The following is a 15474-nucleotide window of genomic DNA, read 5'->3' on the forward strand; positions in this document are numbered from 1 at the left end:
AAAAAATGAAATTGTGATTCTTCTGTCTCCTTTATTCTCCTATTTATATTAAGTTCCTTATGGGCCCAGACAGGGATCTATGGAAGGTTTTGGATATGGGCTCGCCCAATTAGCTTTTTACTAATTAAATTGAACCCCAATTTAATATAAGCTTATATTGGAATATTACGAGCAGCCACTACAGAAGTAATATTGCACTCCCCATCCAAATCCGAAATTACAAGTAATCCGGGTTTCCATTATTTATATTATTTATTTCCCGCGCTTAAGATATAAATGTCCATTAATTAATTAATGTCTGCTATGGACTTAATTAATTAACATCTTATTAATTCCAAGAGTGGACTTAGCAAGAAACACTTATTTATTATTCATAGAGTAATAAAACTCCAACTGGCCAGTTTCCCGAATAATAAAACCTTGTTCGAGCTCCTCTTGAGGACATTATCAAACGAGACTCACCTCGTGCGCGATTCAACATAATAGCAATCCTAGCACCGCTAGATATTAATCACCACTACCCAATATATCAGGATTATTGGGTTGCGAAAAACCCGCACCATTTGATAAGTCAAAGTAGTGCATAATCAATACCGTATGCTCAATGCTAACGTATGTAGATTAAGAAATAGCATTTTATCAAGACCTAGTCTTTCAGTAGATAGCATAAAGACACGTCTTGCTGTTAGATCCATTCAGTGCTATACCACACCAACGTCATCTTATTTCAGTAAGGCTTAGAAATAATCGGACTGACATTGCAACCTTTCACGATAGGTAGTCTAAGCCTATCTGGGTTGTGAAATTCTTCTTTTTCTTTTGCAAAGCATTGCATAGAACCGACTGTGTTACCTTAAAGTGGACGACGCCCACAACCAGTCTACTAAGCAAAAGACTTAGACTTTGTTTGCTTCTTATACATTCAAATGTTTATAAAACATCTTCTAAATGCACAAGCAAACACAATGTAATAATATATTGATTCTATTCGTGCGAAACTGCTCGAATAATACTGAATCGGGTTAAAAGTGGATTATAGAGTTTTACGTATACAAGCAAGATTCTATTCGAGCGAAACTTGCTCGAAACATGCTTTTCAGTATACCAAACCTAACAGGGGGTGGGTGGGATGATGCCCGGGGCAGTGTGGATGGGCGGTACGCCGCCAAATATGGCGGTGGGTGGGTCGATGCAGCACAGGAGCCCGATGACGCCTGAGGAATCTGTCTATCGTCCATATATAGATTTGTTGGCCGATGATTCCCACTGTTCCGGAGGCTCAGTACGCCGGCCTCGAGACTTTTTCTTTTGAGGAGTTGGGGCTATCGCCGATCCGCGAGACTCCTGGTGAGGCAGAGCCTGCTGCAAGGGGCAGGAGCAAAGGCAAGGGCAAGGCCAGGGGTGGGGGTAGGGGCAAGGGCAAAGTCCCGAGCTCTTCCTTGCACACGGGGGAAGAGGAGGAAGAGGGTGAGGATGAGCCGGAGAGGAGGACGATCTGGACCATGTGGGAAAATGTCGCGCTTGCGAGGGCATGGATCGGTGTAGTAGAGGATACCTATGTCGGGCCGAACCAATATGTTGACCGAATGTGGCATCGCATTAGTGAGGCCTACCTCATAGTCAAATCGTCTGGGGCGAAGCCTCGCACTCCCGAGCAATGCCGGAAACAGTGGCTTCGGTTGAGGCCTAAGCTCAGTCGTTTTGCCGCCCTCTACCAAAACAACATGCGCATGGCAACCGGCGGCATGTCTGAGGATGATGTGAAGAAACGAGCCTTGGCCCAGTACCCCGACAAAGAATTGAAGTTCAAAGAGTTTGAAAAATGGGAGGCGTTTCTCGTGGTCAGGGAATGCAAAAGTTTGCGATTGGTGTCGACTCGGGCTGGAAGCGGACGAAGATCAAATCATCCGGTGAGTACAGCAGCAGTGCTGGTTCGCACGAGCTCCCTGAAGCCGAGGGAGTGGCCCCGCTACCACGATCAGACTCTCGCCGTCGTCGTCGCCCGATGGGGCAAAAGGCTGCGTAGCGGATGGCGAGGGGAAGCGGCAGTAGCAGCGGGTCCTACGAGGTCGAATCGGAGGCCCCAGAAGGCCCAGAGAACGACCGTCTCGCCCGCGCGCAGCTAACGAAGACCCTGATGCAGAGCACGAGTAAGTGGTTTAGCACGCAATATCCTGTGCATAAAAGGATGTGCAAGGATGTGGTTGATGCATGTCGGCGCGATTTAGGAATGCCACCCATTGATGATTATGGTGTCGACATTGGGGGCGGGGACGAGGACGAAGAGGAGTGAGAGCCGAGGGTATTATGTAATTTTATTTTTAAATTATGTATTTTTTTTAAGTATTATGTAATTTTCTTAATGAATTTTTCCGTATTCCGTGTTGACATTTTAATTCCGTAAATTTTAAGTCCGTAAATTGAATAATTGCGGGAAGTCCTAGTGGAAGTCCTAGTGATGTGGCAGTGGAATGGGAAGGGCTAGTGATGACGTGGCAGACAGTTTTTGTGGGAAGTCCTAGTAGGAGGGGCGCCACCAGAGACGCTCTAAACTCCTTTTTCTCTTACTTTACCAATTGCACATTAAAATCCGTGTCAGCCCTAAAAGGTCTATTTCTATAGGACAGAGGGAATATTTCCTAAAATCTAGTGCTATTACCCAAATGTGTCATCTATTGTGGGATGTAGGAAATAGACTTTTTCCATAGCTTACGTGTATTCTTTATCACTTTGGTTAATCTTCCATGCTTAAATTTGTTCTAACATGTTAGAGCATCCACAACGGCTCAATTTTTTTCCGGACGATCGATCGTCTGCGACGTCGTTCGAGCTCGTCCAGCCATTGCAAGTCAACGGATGAGCTCGTAGACGAGCGGGTCACTCGAACTTAGGCCATCCACATCCCTATTTCTTATTCATCCCTTAACCATCTCATTCCTTAACTATTCATGGCCTCACTGTACTTTTCAGCTCATCTCTTAACTAAGAGACAACACCTGTATCCCTCCATCTCTTAACCATCTCATACCTTAACTATTCATTCAATTTTATTTCCAACAAATTCAATTAATAAAAACACACTTCATTAAATAAAATAAAATTACAATTTAAATACCTAAAAAAATAAAAAAGACATAATTTAAAAGACTAGAAATTACAAATTACACACTTAATTTCAAATCACAAAAAAATGGAGGCAAAGAAGTAGAAGGAGTTCTCTAGTGACGATCATCTAACGGTTGCCAAATTTTGCCCAAATGTGTTCCATTAGATCTTCCTGGAGTTGGGCGTGGGCGGTAGAATCACGTGTCCTTGCCCGAATAGACAACCGCTCTTGCAAAGACGGATGCACTCCACTTTGTGGCGGACTACTTGCGGTAGAGCTTCCCGGGATTTCAGGATCGAACCAATTTCCCACCCCAGGTCCTTCATCGGTGACAATCATGTTGTGCAAGATTATGCACGTATACATGATGTCGACCATATTATCCATATACCACGTACGAGCCGGGGCTTTGATAATGTTAAATCGAGCTTGGAGAACCCCAAACGCTCTCTCCACATCCTTGCGAGCAGCCTCTTAGTTCTGCGCAAAAAGAGACTGTTTTTCGTTCGCAGGCCTGTTGAACGTCTTCACGAAGGTTGGCCACTTCGGATAGAAGCCATCGGCAAGATAGTACCCCATTTTATACTGGCGATTGTTAGCGATGAAGTTGATGGCCGGCGCTTTACCATTCAAAACTTCGCTAAAGAGGTTGGAATTGTTGAGCACGTTGACGTCGTTGTTCGAGCCGGGGACTCCGAAACACGCATGCCAAATCCATAGCCGGTAGTCGGCGACGGCCTCGAGTATAACGGTGGGGTGGGTGCCTTTGTGGCCGCTCGTGTATGACCCCTTTCACGCCACATGGCAATTCTTCCATTGTCAATGCATACAATCGACGCTCCCAAGCATCCCGGGGAATCCGTGTGCTTGTTCGTGAAGTTGGAGCATAAACTGACAATCTGTGGTGGTTGGCTTCTTCAGAAATTCGTCGGTGAAGGCTGCCCACACGCCTTTGCAGAAGTTCAACAAACAAAGTCTCCCAGGGGATTCTCCGACGAGCAGGTATTCGTCGAACGAATCCGCCGTTTGTCCAGTAGCAAGATGACTGAATTGCTGCAGGACATTTCTTGAGCGTCGTGTGACTAAGACGACCAACAGCGTCGAACCCTTTTTTGAAGTACTCTTCCTGTGCCACCAATGTATTCGCGATATGCAAAAATAACGCGCGTGACATACGGAAACAACGACGTAAGTAGATATCTCCACATACCGGGTTCTGACTGAAGTAATCACGTTCCAACCTTGCGGCGGCTTCCTCCCGGTTACGATGGATGTAAGTCCGGGGTCGCCTTTGAGGAGACGCGACGGCTTCCTCCTCCCTACGTCGATCTTCTTCTAGCGATTCGTCCATTATTCGATGCATTTGCTCAAATGGATCCATGAATGAATTAAATTTGGGAGAAGAAAAATATAAATGAATGATTTATAGAAGTGATTGGGGAGGAAAGAAAGAGAGATAGAGAAGAATAGATGTGTGTTTGTGTGTAAAATGGAAAATGAGAAGAGTATTTATTAAATATAAAATAAATAAATTTTTTTTTAAAATCGACCGTTGAACGGTCATATTACCTTTTTTTTTTCGAAAAATCATTTTTTTTTAAAAAAATCGAATTATGACGTCATTATTACGTCGCCCACTCGCGTGCCGGCGAGTGAGCATCACGCCGCATGCCAGCGTGCGCCACGTGGCCCGCGTGCGTGGCGAGACAGCTCGAGGCCGCCCCTTCCGCGCGCGACGCGCGATGGGATGTCCCATCTCGTCAGGACGAGATATCTATTGCAACGCGGTCTCGCCGCCGTCGCGTCTCGCCGGGACGAGACCGAACCGGTGGCGAGCCACGCTGCGGATGCCCTTATCATGTTCTCACGTGACTTTTCTTTTCATAGTAGTACTACTAAATGGAGTAAAAGTTAGAATTAGACGGTTGACATAAAAAACATTGATCTTAATCTCAATAATTGAAGTCAAACCGAGATGCCTCATCTTAGTTAAATTTGACCGTTGTTAACGGTCATTCACTTCAAAAACTACTCCGTTTGTTCACTTTCATCATTTCTTACTTCTGATTTAGAACACGAAGGGTCGTGTCTTCGTGAGCTGTATTTCCGTTGCGCAGTGGATCGTAGCCAGGACAATTGGTCGAGCTAAAGCTTTTCGATTTTCATGTTGATGCCGAGCTGTATAATTCTTCCATCTACGAATGATTTCGCTGCTCACTGCTCTCTTAGGACATACAAAAATGGAAAGAGTCTCTACTTTTATTGGATGGAGAAAGTATTTAATTTAAATACTAGTATCACTTTAATGTAGTATTTCTAAAGTATTTCTATTGATACATTAGGAAATTTAATGTAGTATAAAGAGACAATACGGGCACACGGTCTCGGGCTCGTATCATAATGTCACTAATTGACAAATTTTGTGAATTTAAATGCCAAGAAACTCAATCGAGATCCAAACAAAGGAATTAGAAGGAGAAAGATAGAATAAAATATGCTGCCAAATAAAGCATTTAAAAAACAAAGTAGGAAGTACTATCATAGTTCACCAACATGACATAAAAGTTATATAAAAAACATATTCATCATACTCTTATAAATAAGCCAACCGTCATAGTCAATATCATATTCACATTCATATTTATTTCCATTTTCATATTCATATTTATATTCAGATTTATTATCTTCATACGCAGGATATTTGATAACCCAATCACTAATACTGTAGTCAGAACATCTTTTACCCAGAGCACCTTCCAGATCAAGACCAATGCATCTCCGAAGATCGAGTGATTCAAGATGGGGGAAGCCATCGAGAATAGCTTCCAGTCCTTGATTCGTCATGGGTTGCCCCCAAAGTCCGAGATGGTGCAGATTAGGCATGGTTTCTCCAATTGCAACAGCATGGTCAGTGCCAAATCTTCCCTCAATAGGGTGATCCGTAAGCCAATGATCTATATATGTAAATGATTTCAACTTGGGGCAAGACATGCCTATGCTTTCAAATTCTTCTACACTCAGAGATGGCATTCTGATAAGGTGCAATTCTTCCAACCATGGGAGCTTTTCTATTGCATCAGTCAAACCAATATCAATTTTCTCATACCATGCGAGTGTAAGGCATCGGAGCTTACTTGATCTGTCAAAAGACTATATCAGTGATTTTGTAGTAGTGTTAATCTATAAGACGCTTCTCCTTCATCCAAAATTAGAATGTTTAGCAAGACCTATGCAAATATAATTAATACAAGCATTACTAATTCAAAAAATGAAAATACAATCCTTACTAGTTACCCCTCTGCATATTCCATTTCCTTTTAAGGAAAAACTTTATTCTCTCTCCAATTTTATTATGTTTCAATCTTTGTTCTCTAAACTCAACCTATCAATTCCTTAATTTCAATACTGGAGGTACTATCTGTTGAGTTATTAAATTCAATTACTTCAATATTAAGAAAAGGCTCGGTGGAAGTGATGAAGTAGGTGCATCACCTACTTATCATATGTGGATGAAATTTTGTTTCTTCATGGCTTAAGAGAAGGCCACAATCTCTCTACGTCACATGGCGGTGGGATGAGTGATCAATCTTTAATCTCTTCATGGCTAAGTAAATTGTCTCTTAGAATGATTATGAGGAGGTGACGTAGCATGTATGTGTATAATAGTTAGCCATACATAGTTGACTACTTTATTATCTTTCAAATCTATAAATAGGTAGTTGTAGGTAGTTGTAGTTCATTATAAAATCAATCAAGAAAGAATAAAAAGTGAGTGAGTTGGAGAGAAAAGAGCCGTAGCTCAAGTGAGAAAGAGAGAAGAAAGCTTTGTAGTGCTGAAGCACTTTGATTGTATTTTGTAATCTTTTCGTGAGAAATCTATAAATATTTATCCTCCATATTCATATTTGTTGAGTGTTTCTATATTTTGTGTGTCAAATATCCAACAAATCTGGTATCAGAGCCACTCGATCCTACCTATGGCAGCAACGTTGAACATGGTCCAGCCCCAAATTCCCAAATTGGAGAAACACAACTATGGAAATTGGAGTATTCAGATGCGAGTCTTGTTGCAATCACAAGAGTTGTGGGATATTGTTCAAGACGGCGACACCGAACCTGCTTCCCAAGAAGCCGAAGATGCACTGACGAACAACCAGAAGAATGCCCTCAGAGATGCAAGGAAACGAGACAAGAAGGCATTATTCAATATCTATCAAGGTATTGTTGGGGTTTGTATACTAAAAGATGCTTCGAGCGTACATGCCCTTGTACAGTCAGCTTGTGCATGTATACGAGAAGCGCCACATCCACTTGTTTACCTAATTATGAGAATAAATAATATAATATAATGGTTTATTGTTGAAATATGATAAACAAGTCTAAGGCTTTTTACTAAGAAGGTCAAGTAGGGAAATTCGATGAATCTCCTCATGAGTTTTCCAGTAGGGGACTTGGCCAGATCTAGTAAGAAGAAAAACGTATTCACAACCTAGATAGGCTTTGGCTACCTATTGGTACGGTTGCGGTGTTTGTGATAATTCTCTCTTACCTAAGAAGAGATTAGTAACACCGGTGTGGTAAAGCACTGAAAGGATCTAATCCGAGATGTATTCTTTATTGCTATCTACTGAAAGAATATATTTCAGAAAGTTTTGTATTTTCTAGTCTATGATATTAATATCAATATTTTTTATTCAATCAAACGCCACTTTGACTTATCAATATGTGAGAGTTTGTACGTAACTCAAGTTCAAGATATCTTGGGTGGTAGTAGTTGAATAACATGAAGGTATTGGAATATTATTTTATAGAATTCGCGTGCCCAGTGTGGTATGATTAAATCCCTAAGGGGTGATCCCCAAGAGGTGTTTGAAAAAGGAATTTATTATTCAGAAAACTGCGCAGTTGGAATTTATTCCACGAATAATAAATAAAGTTTCAAACTAGAAAAACTCTTTGGAGAATTAATTTAATTCTAGTCACATAGCAGACAAAAGAATTAAATTGACGGATCAAGATAATCTTAAACGCGGGAAATATTATAAAATAAAATGGACCCAAGTTATTTGTAATTTGGTGATTTAAGTGGGAGTGCAATATTATTCTTTAGTGGAATAAAATAATATTCCATTGATAATATATTAAATCATGGGTCATTTGATTTAATTAGTAATTTATCTAATGGGTGAGTGAGAAGTTACTAGAGGTGATAGCGTGCAGTGCAGGTGCGGTGTGATGTCACTCGATCTAACAGGTCCAAGGGATTCGGCTAGGCTTCCAAATCTAGGCGATCTTGAGACTATCAGAAAGGGGTCGTTGGGTGCAATCTATTCTTCTCAAAACCTCAACCCACTATACTACAACTAGTACAGGGAAGTAAAGGATCGATCCCACGAGGACGAAGGTGCTACGAAATTGCATTTGCGGACATTTTGGAAAGGAAGGGTTGGCTGCTGCCACGCAATTTTTGTGGGTTGAGAACTTAATCTACTGGGTCTAAGAGAATTGAGCTACTCTACTCTACCTACTGGGTCTAAGAACTGAAACGTACGGAGCATGCATGACTGGAAGAAACTTAACTAGAAAGACTTTCCAAATTTGGGTAAACAAGCATAAAGCGAAGAGCAAAGCAAATTTCCCTAAACTACCAGGTACTGGAAAAGCATGCAGAAAAGTAAAAGGACAATTCAGATTGTACTGACATGATCTGGAGGAAATGCAGAAAAAGTAAAGTACATGCAGAAAGTAGCTGACACAAAGCAGATCTGTTTCTAACTACCAACAACTTCATCTTCTTCGGAAATCGAACGAGGATAGCAGAGAAAAACAGATTAATAAGCACCATGAGAACAGAGCAAACTTTCGATTCAAGTGTAAAACAAGAATTTAAAGCCTAAATTAACAGATCTACGCTACTGGACCTAAAGGATGCATAAACAGAAAGCAAATAGCCATAATCATGCACAATCGTAAACATCAAACATCAATATGCGAAACTCCAACTCAGATGCGTCAAATCTCAACAACTCCGGACATCTCCAAACACAAATCCCCAACCTCCATCAACATGCAATAGACTTCAACTCCGAACATCCAACAACAAACCAAAAAAACGAAAACTAAGCACAAAAGATTAACACAAACTCAGAGATATCCAACCAAAAGCAAACATGAACTTCCATAATAACTGCTAATGAGTCTGAATCCAGCAGATCTAAGTGAAAACAAGAGTTGCGAAACTAAAAAAAAACAACAAAGTACTAAACGAAAGCAAATGAAATTGTTTCTTCGCCTCCACGAGGCGGTGTTACACAGCAAAATGACAACGGCAACGATGAGAACCACGGTGGCCAGAGCTTTCCATAATAACTGCTAATGAGTCTGAATCCAGCAGATCTAAGTGAAAACAAGAGTTGCGAAACTAAAAAAAACAACAAAGTACTAAACGAAAGCAAATGAAATTGTTTCTTCGCCTCCACGAGGCGGTGTTACACAGCAAAATGACAACGGCAACGATGAGAACCACGGTGGCCAGAGCTTTCCATATCCAAGTGTGCAGTAGACGAGATGGAAAAGATTAAATGTGGAACTGGAGCTAGGAAAAGCATCGAAAAGTGGCTGTTCATGGATGTCTTGCTCTTCAAGGTTGAGCTCTTTATATAGGTGAGGTTCTGATCCCTAGGGTATCCCTTGGTGAATTTACGCTCTTGCCCTTGAGTAAGACTCTTTTAAAATGATCTGCTCTTCCTCCACTCTGCTCCTGTCGCCCACTTTTGATTCTCCCAGGTCCGAGCGACGACTTCCGATTTTTGCTTCAATCCATCTCTTTTGCATCTGCCAGGTCAGGTTACAGCAACTCCTAGGCCTGGTAGATTTACTACGCACCTGAACTCAATAACGCACATTAGTGCCCCAAATGCACAGAATTTTAACCCTAAACCGATGCATGAAACGAGCCTTATCAAACTGCTCACACTTAAACCATACTTGCCCTCAAGTATGAAGACAAGAAAAAAAAAAAAAAAAAAAAGAATAAGGCGCGTTTCAATGCATGGTTTCCCCTTGACCGACTCCACTACTAAAAAAAAACTCAGACTACTAGACCTAGACGCTAAGGACTTAGACAAAGAAAGAAGATAAAAACAAACATTAACACATAAACACATAAATGCATAAACTGGTTTATTTCTAGCAGTCATCCCCACAAGATTAAGGTCAATTCAAGAACCTACAGTCTCCGAATCATCCCCTCCCCTTCTTCTATCTAATCGGTTTGTCAGTTCGTCAAGATAGCCCCTAACTTCACTAACTGTTGGATTCGCTCGATCACTCATTCCTCACCAGGGATGTTAGGATCGTTCGCTCTTTATATGCCATACCACTGATGCCTCGGGTCAGATGGTTCCCCTGTCTTAGCTCTTATTAAAATTTTCTCCTTCCACCCTGGACTTCGTCCAGCTTATAACTCCAAATTTATTTATTTATTTTTTTTTTTATCTGGACCTTGTCCAGTTTATTCCTCCTTTTTAGACCCTGGACTTCGTCCAGCTTATACCTCCAGTACCATTCCCCTAGGCCCGAGGGGTTACTTCTATCACCAAAAATTTTCTCCTTCTAAGTTCTTTCCCTAAGCATCAAGTGGCAGCCCTCTCTTTTATGTGTTAGTATAAAGTGTTTAAGGCTTATAACTCGCTTTTATGGAGGGCTTCACAACTAGATCAGTCGAGGCATGTTCTATCGTCCTTACTTCATCCAAACCGATTTTGACTTATTAAGGAAAAGGGCATCAAAGTTGACATGCATTTTCTCTTCAATTACTCTCACTAAGGGGCTTTTGCTTTCTATTTACCAGTTATGCATACACACAAAATTTCCTACTTAACTAACTACTGCTAACTCCTAGACCTAGTAAACCGACACTAACTTGCACTAACTCCCTCCCCCCTCCCACTGCACCATGCTTGTCCCCAAGCATTTTTGTGAAGTGGAAAACAGGGCTAAGTTAGTGCGACACCTACAGACTCACAAAACACATATTATATATGAAAAACAAACTTCTCACACTTAGCCCGATGCTCGGGCTAAGTGGGAGAAGATACACAAATGAACAGACACAAAAGCATGCTAAAAAAACAAACTTCTCACACTTAGACCGAGCATCGGGCTAAGTGGGAGAAGATAACTAACACATATATACATATTAATAACACAAGTATTCACAGACATAAAAACGGCATGCTTGGAAAAAAAAGCGAACTAAAACATAAAAAAAAACTAAAATTTAAAATTACTTGGTTGGGGGGGGGGTTCAATTCTGGCTCTGGTCCCCTGCGGGACCAGAATTCTTGGGCACCGTCTTTGCTTTCTTCTGACTGGGTTTGGGTTCATCATCCCCTGGCCTGGGGGTATTCCTCTTCACTGGTACGCTGGTTGTGGTCTCACTGTCCTTTCTCTTCTTCTCTGTCGGCATTCCTTGGGCGCTGGGGGCTGGTTTTTCTGGGGTGACTCCTGAGATCAGCTGCTGAGATGCTGCGGTTGACATGGGAGGCATGCGCTGCTGCTGGGCCCGGAGGATCTTTTGGTCAACCACAGTGACCATCTTCATCATTGTCTCCACGGCCTGGGCCATCTTGTCAGCTTGCGCGGCCATCATCTCCCTCTGTGCCACCGCCTCTTGGTGCAGCTTCAGCAAGATCTCTTGTTGCTGCACCGTGTTTGCTCCCAGCTTCAACATCGTCTCCTCCATTCTTTTCTGCCACCCTTCATTTGTCACTTTCTCTTCACCTTCATCATCTGCCTTCTCTGTCTTTATCTTCACTCCATCAGCTTTCCCTACTTCATAAAATCTCAACACGCCGTCCTTCATTATCGTCAATCCCTTGTTGAAGAAGAACGGAAGATCGAAGTACCCTGGGTCGCAACACATTGGCATGTTGGTGACTGAGTTGGCTATCTTCATTGACACATTTCTCTGGAGGTATGCTCCCAGCATGTTGCACGTATAGAGATGGCGGTCGGAGTGAGTTCTGACTCTCTGGCATGCATAGGCAGTCCAGTACCCGAGGTGGACCTTCACATTGTTCAGCATGCACCACATGAAATATAGCTCTGGAGTAGTGAGGGTTGCACCCACTTGACCCAAGAGATTGTACCCGATATATACTTGTGCCAATCGGAGTACAGGGTCAGTGATGTGCATCCCCTTTGATGCACTTGTCTTGAACTTGGCCACCTTCTTGTGGGCAACCATCCTCCAGACCTCTTCAGCATCGAAGCCAGCTGTATTTTTGGGCGCGCCGATCTCTCTCTCATTCCACGCTCCCTCTTCTTCTTCCTCGGATGTCAGTAGTCCCAATCTCAACGACCACTCCCTTATACTCATCTCCATCTCTTCGTTGAATATCCTGAAAGAGATTGTGTCCGCGTCGAGATCTGTAGATTGCTTGAACTTGAATGATGTGAAGAACTCCTTGGCCAGAGCTACCGGCACTTCCGTATTGCTGTGGTTGAGGAGCCACTCAAACCCGATGCTTTTGAAGTAGGAGATGAACTTCTTCTCCACTCCTAATTCCTCCAGGTCCGAGAGGCACAACTTCTTGCCGGACTTCGCCGACTTCCCGTTCGTAGCTCGGCCATCACATGCCTTCTGCAGCTTTGGGTCCTCAAACTGGACCATGGCTTCCAACAATCTTTTGGTCACAAGGACCCCCATCATCTCAAACTGGCTTTCTTCACCGGCTGGTATCTCAGCCTCCTTTTCATTTGCTGGATGGGCAAACGGCACACTGATCGCCTCCGGCTCGCTAATCACCACAGTGGTGTTCGCGGGGCGAGACTTCTTCTGTTGGGGCTTAGCATCATGCTTACCCTTTCTCTTCCTTTCTGTCTCATATCTCGTCTCTAAGGCCTCAGGAGAGATCTCCTCCTCGGCTGGCGAAGTTTCCTGGACCTGGGGGATATCATCCCCAGTCTCCTCAATATCTTCCAGCCTCAGGCGCTTGGACCTGCCTGCCTCTGCCTCATCCACTTGCTTTCTATTCCGACGGGATGTCCTCCTCGTCGTCTTCTCGTCCGTCGGAGTTTCTTGATCATCAGTGGTCGTGTCGTCCACCACGACTATATCAGTCTCGACCTCGTCACAAACTTCCTCGGCATCTTGCTCATTGCCGTTTCCTTCTTCCTCCTTCTCATCATCCTCCCCCTCAGTCTCTCCTTTCTCCTCAGTCCCCTCTACAACAGTTTCCTCATCAAAACTTCCACCTTCCTTCTCAGCCTCCTTGTCCACAACTGCCTCACCCTCTTCCCCTACGCTACCTTCGCTACCCTTCCCCTCGTCCTCAGTCTCATCCACACCCTGTTCCTCCGTCTCTTCCACATCCCCAGTTTCTTCCTGACCCACTTCCTCTGTTCTATCGCCCTCCTCACCCTCTCTACCCTCCTCCTGTTCCTTTTCATCCCCTGACCCAGCGGCTTCTACATCCGACATATCTTCTTGCTCACCTAGACTACCCCCTCCCTCCTCTTTCTTCGCTTCCTCTGTCTCCATCCTATCACCCTCATCCTCTTCAGTTCCTTCTTCATGTACAGAGGGTTCGGCATAGGACTCAGTTTCTTTTTGGGGACTCGTATGCGGGGGGTTCGTCTCTTGAGTTAGGGTTTCGGGTAAGATTTGGGGGTTTTCTGTGTGTGTGGTTAGGGCTTGTGCAGTGGGTGTTTCTATTAATGTATGGGGTCTTGGTGGAATTGTAAGTGGGGTTAGGGCAGGAAGTACCTCTTCTTGTATCCGGCATGCTTCCGACATTTCGGCAAAGAACTTGCTCGCCTTTGGCCCCTTCCCGAACTTCCTCATGAATTCTCATATAATTTCCTCGCGATCTTGTTCGGCTTTGTCGGATTTCGCCTCGGCGGGATTCTTTTGTTCGACGTCTGGCTGCGGTTGCGCTTCGGTCGGCATGGGCTGTGGTGGAACTTCCGGTGGAGTGGGGTTTTCTTCTGGTGGTGGCGTGGGTGCTTTTTCGGCCGCAGGAGTCGAACTCGCCGCCTCCATTGTTTTCTTCTTGGGTTTTTCCCTCGGCGGGTTCTTCCCGCGGGTTGTGCGTGACACTTGATTTTTCTGCATGTTTGTATACGGCTGTGGTTAACGGTGATGGTTTTGCGGCGGTTGTTTTACGGTGGTGGTTGATGTTCTCGGATCTGCAGAGAGAAAAGAAAGTTTGGGAATTAGGAGTTGTGAGAAAATAATTTTAGGTGAGGGAAGTTATTGGATTTTTAGGGAAGTTATTTTAGGAAAAAGGAAATAAAAAGGAAAATAAAGAAAATGAAGGAAAATTAAAATAAAAATAAGGAAAGGAATATTATGATTTGCTGCAGGCGAACGGTCGCGTCTCTGACGCAAGCAACCGTACGCCTCGCCAGTTTTTTTGAAATTCAAAATTTCAAACTTCCCCCTGATTTTTCTCACTTCCCTCAGACCTGGTAACACGAAACACTTAGTAAAAATAACGAAATTTTCTGAACTTCTGGGTCAAAGAAATGAGCCTTTCATACTTGTGCATTTCCACAGACGATCAGAATTTTCAAAAATCTTTTTGGGTTTTAGAAGTATATAAATTTTTTTGTATTTTCATAAAAAAAAACTTATTCATGTTATTTACACCTAAATGTTTAAATATTCTTGGGAATTAACCGGTCTAGTCGGCTGATCGAAAATTTTACTCTATCTACCTGACCCAGTAATTCCCGAAGAATATTTAAACAATGCTTACTAGGCAATATTGGAAGGTGTGTGGAGTGGAATTTCTTCCGCTTCACACAACTCCGAACTATCCCTAAACACTTTCACTCTATGGCCATTAACAAGGAACGGAACAGAGTTAGCATTGACTCCCTGAATTTCCACTGCTCCATGCGGTCGAATGCCAACGATTGTGTAAGGCCCTATCCATTTTGACTTCAGCTTCCCATGCATGAGCTTGAGTTTTGATTGAAAAAGGAGTACTTTCTGTCCAACCTGCAGCTCCTTGATCCGGAGGTTTTTATCGTGCCAGAGTTTGGTCCTCTCCTTATACCACATGGCTGAGTCGTATGATTCAATCCTCAATTCCTCCAGTTCCTGCAGTTGCATCTTCCTTTCTTCCTCACAGGCATGAGCCTTCATGTTCATTTCCTTGACTGACCAATATGCTTTGTGTTCTATCTCCACGGGCAGGTGGCACATTTTTCCAAATACCAATCTGTAGGGTGACATTCCTATTGGTGTCTTGTAAGCGGTTCTGTAGGCCCGGAGAGCGTCTTCTAGACGTTTGCTCCAGTCTTTTCTTGAGGTATTCACTGTCTTCTCTAGGATGCCCTTTATTTCTCGATTCGAG

The sequence above is a fragment of the Salvia hispanica genome, chromosome 4 (assembly GCF_029641045.1).
Source record: "Salvia hispanica isolate PSC_SH4W2 chromosome 4, Shi_PSC_v1, whole genome shotgun sequence".
NCBI classification, from domain to species: domain Eukaryota; kingdom Viridiplantae; phylum Streptophyta; class Magnoliopsida; order Lamiales; family Lamiaceae; genus Salvia; species Salvia hispanica.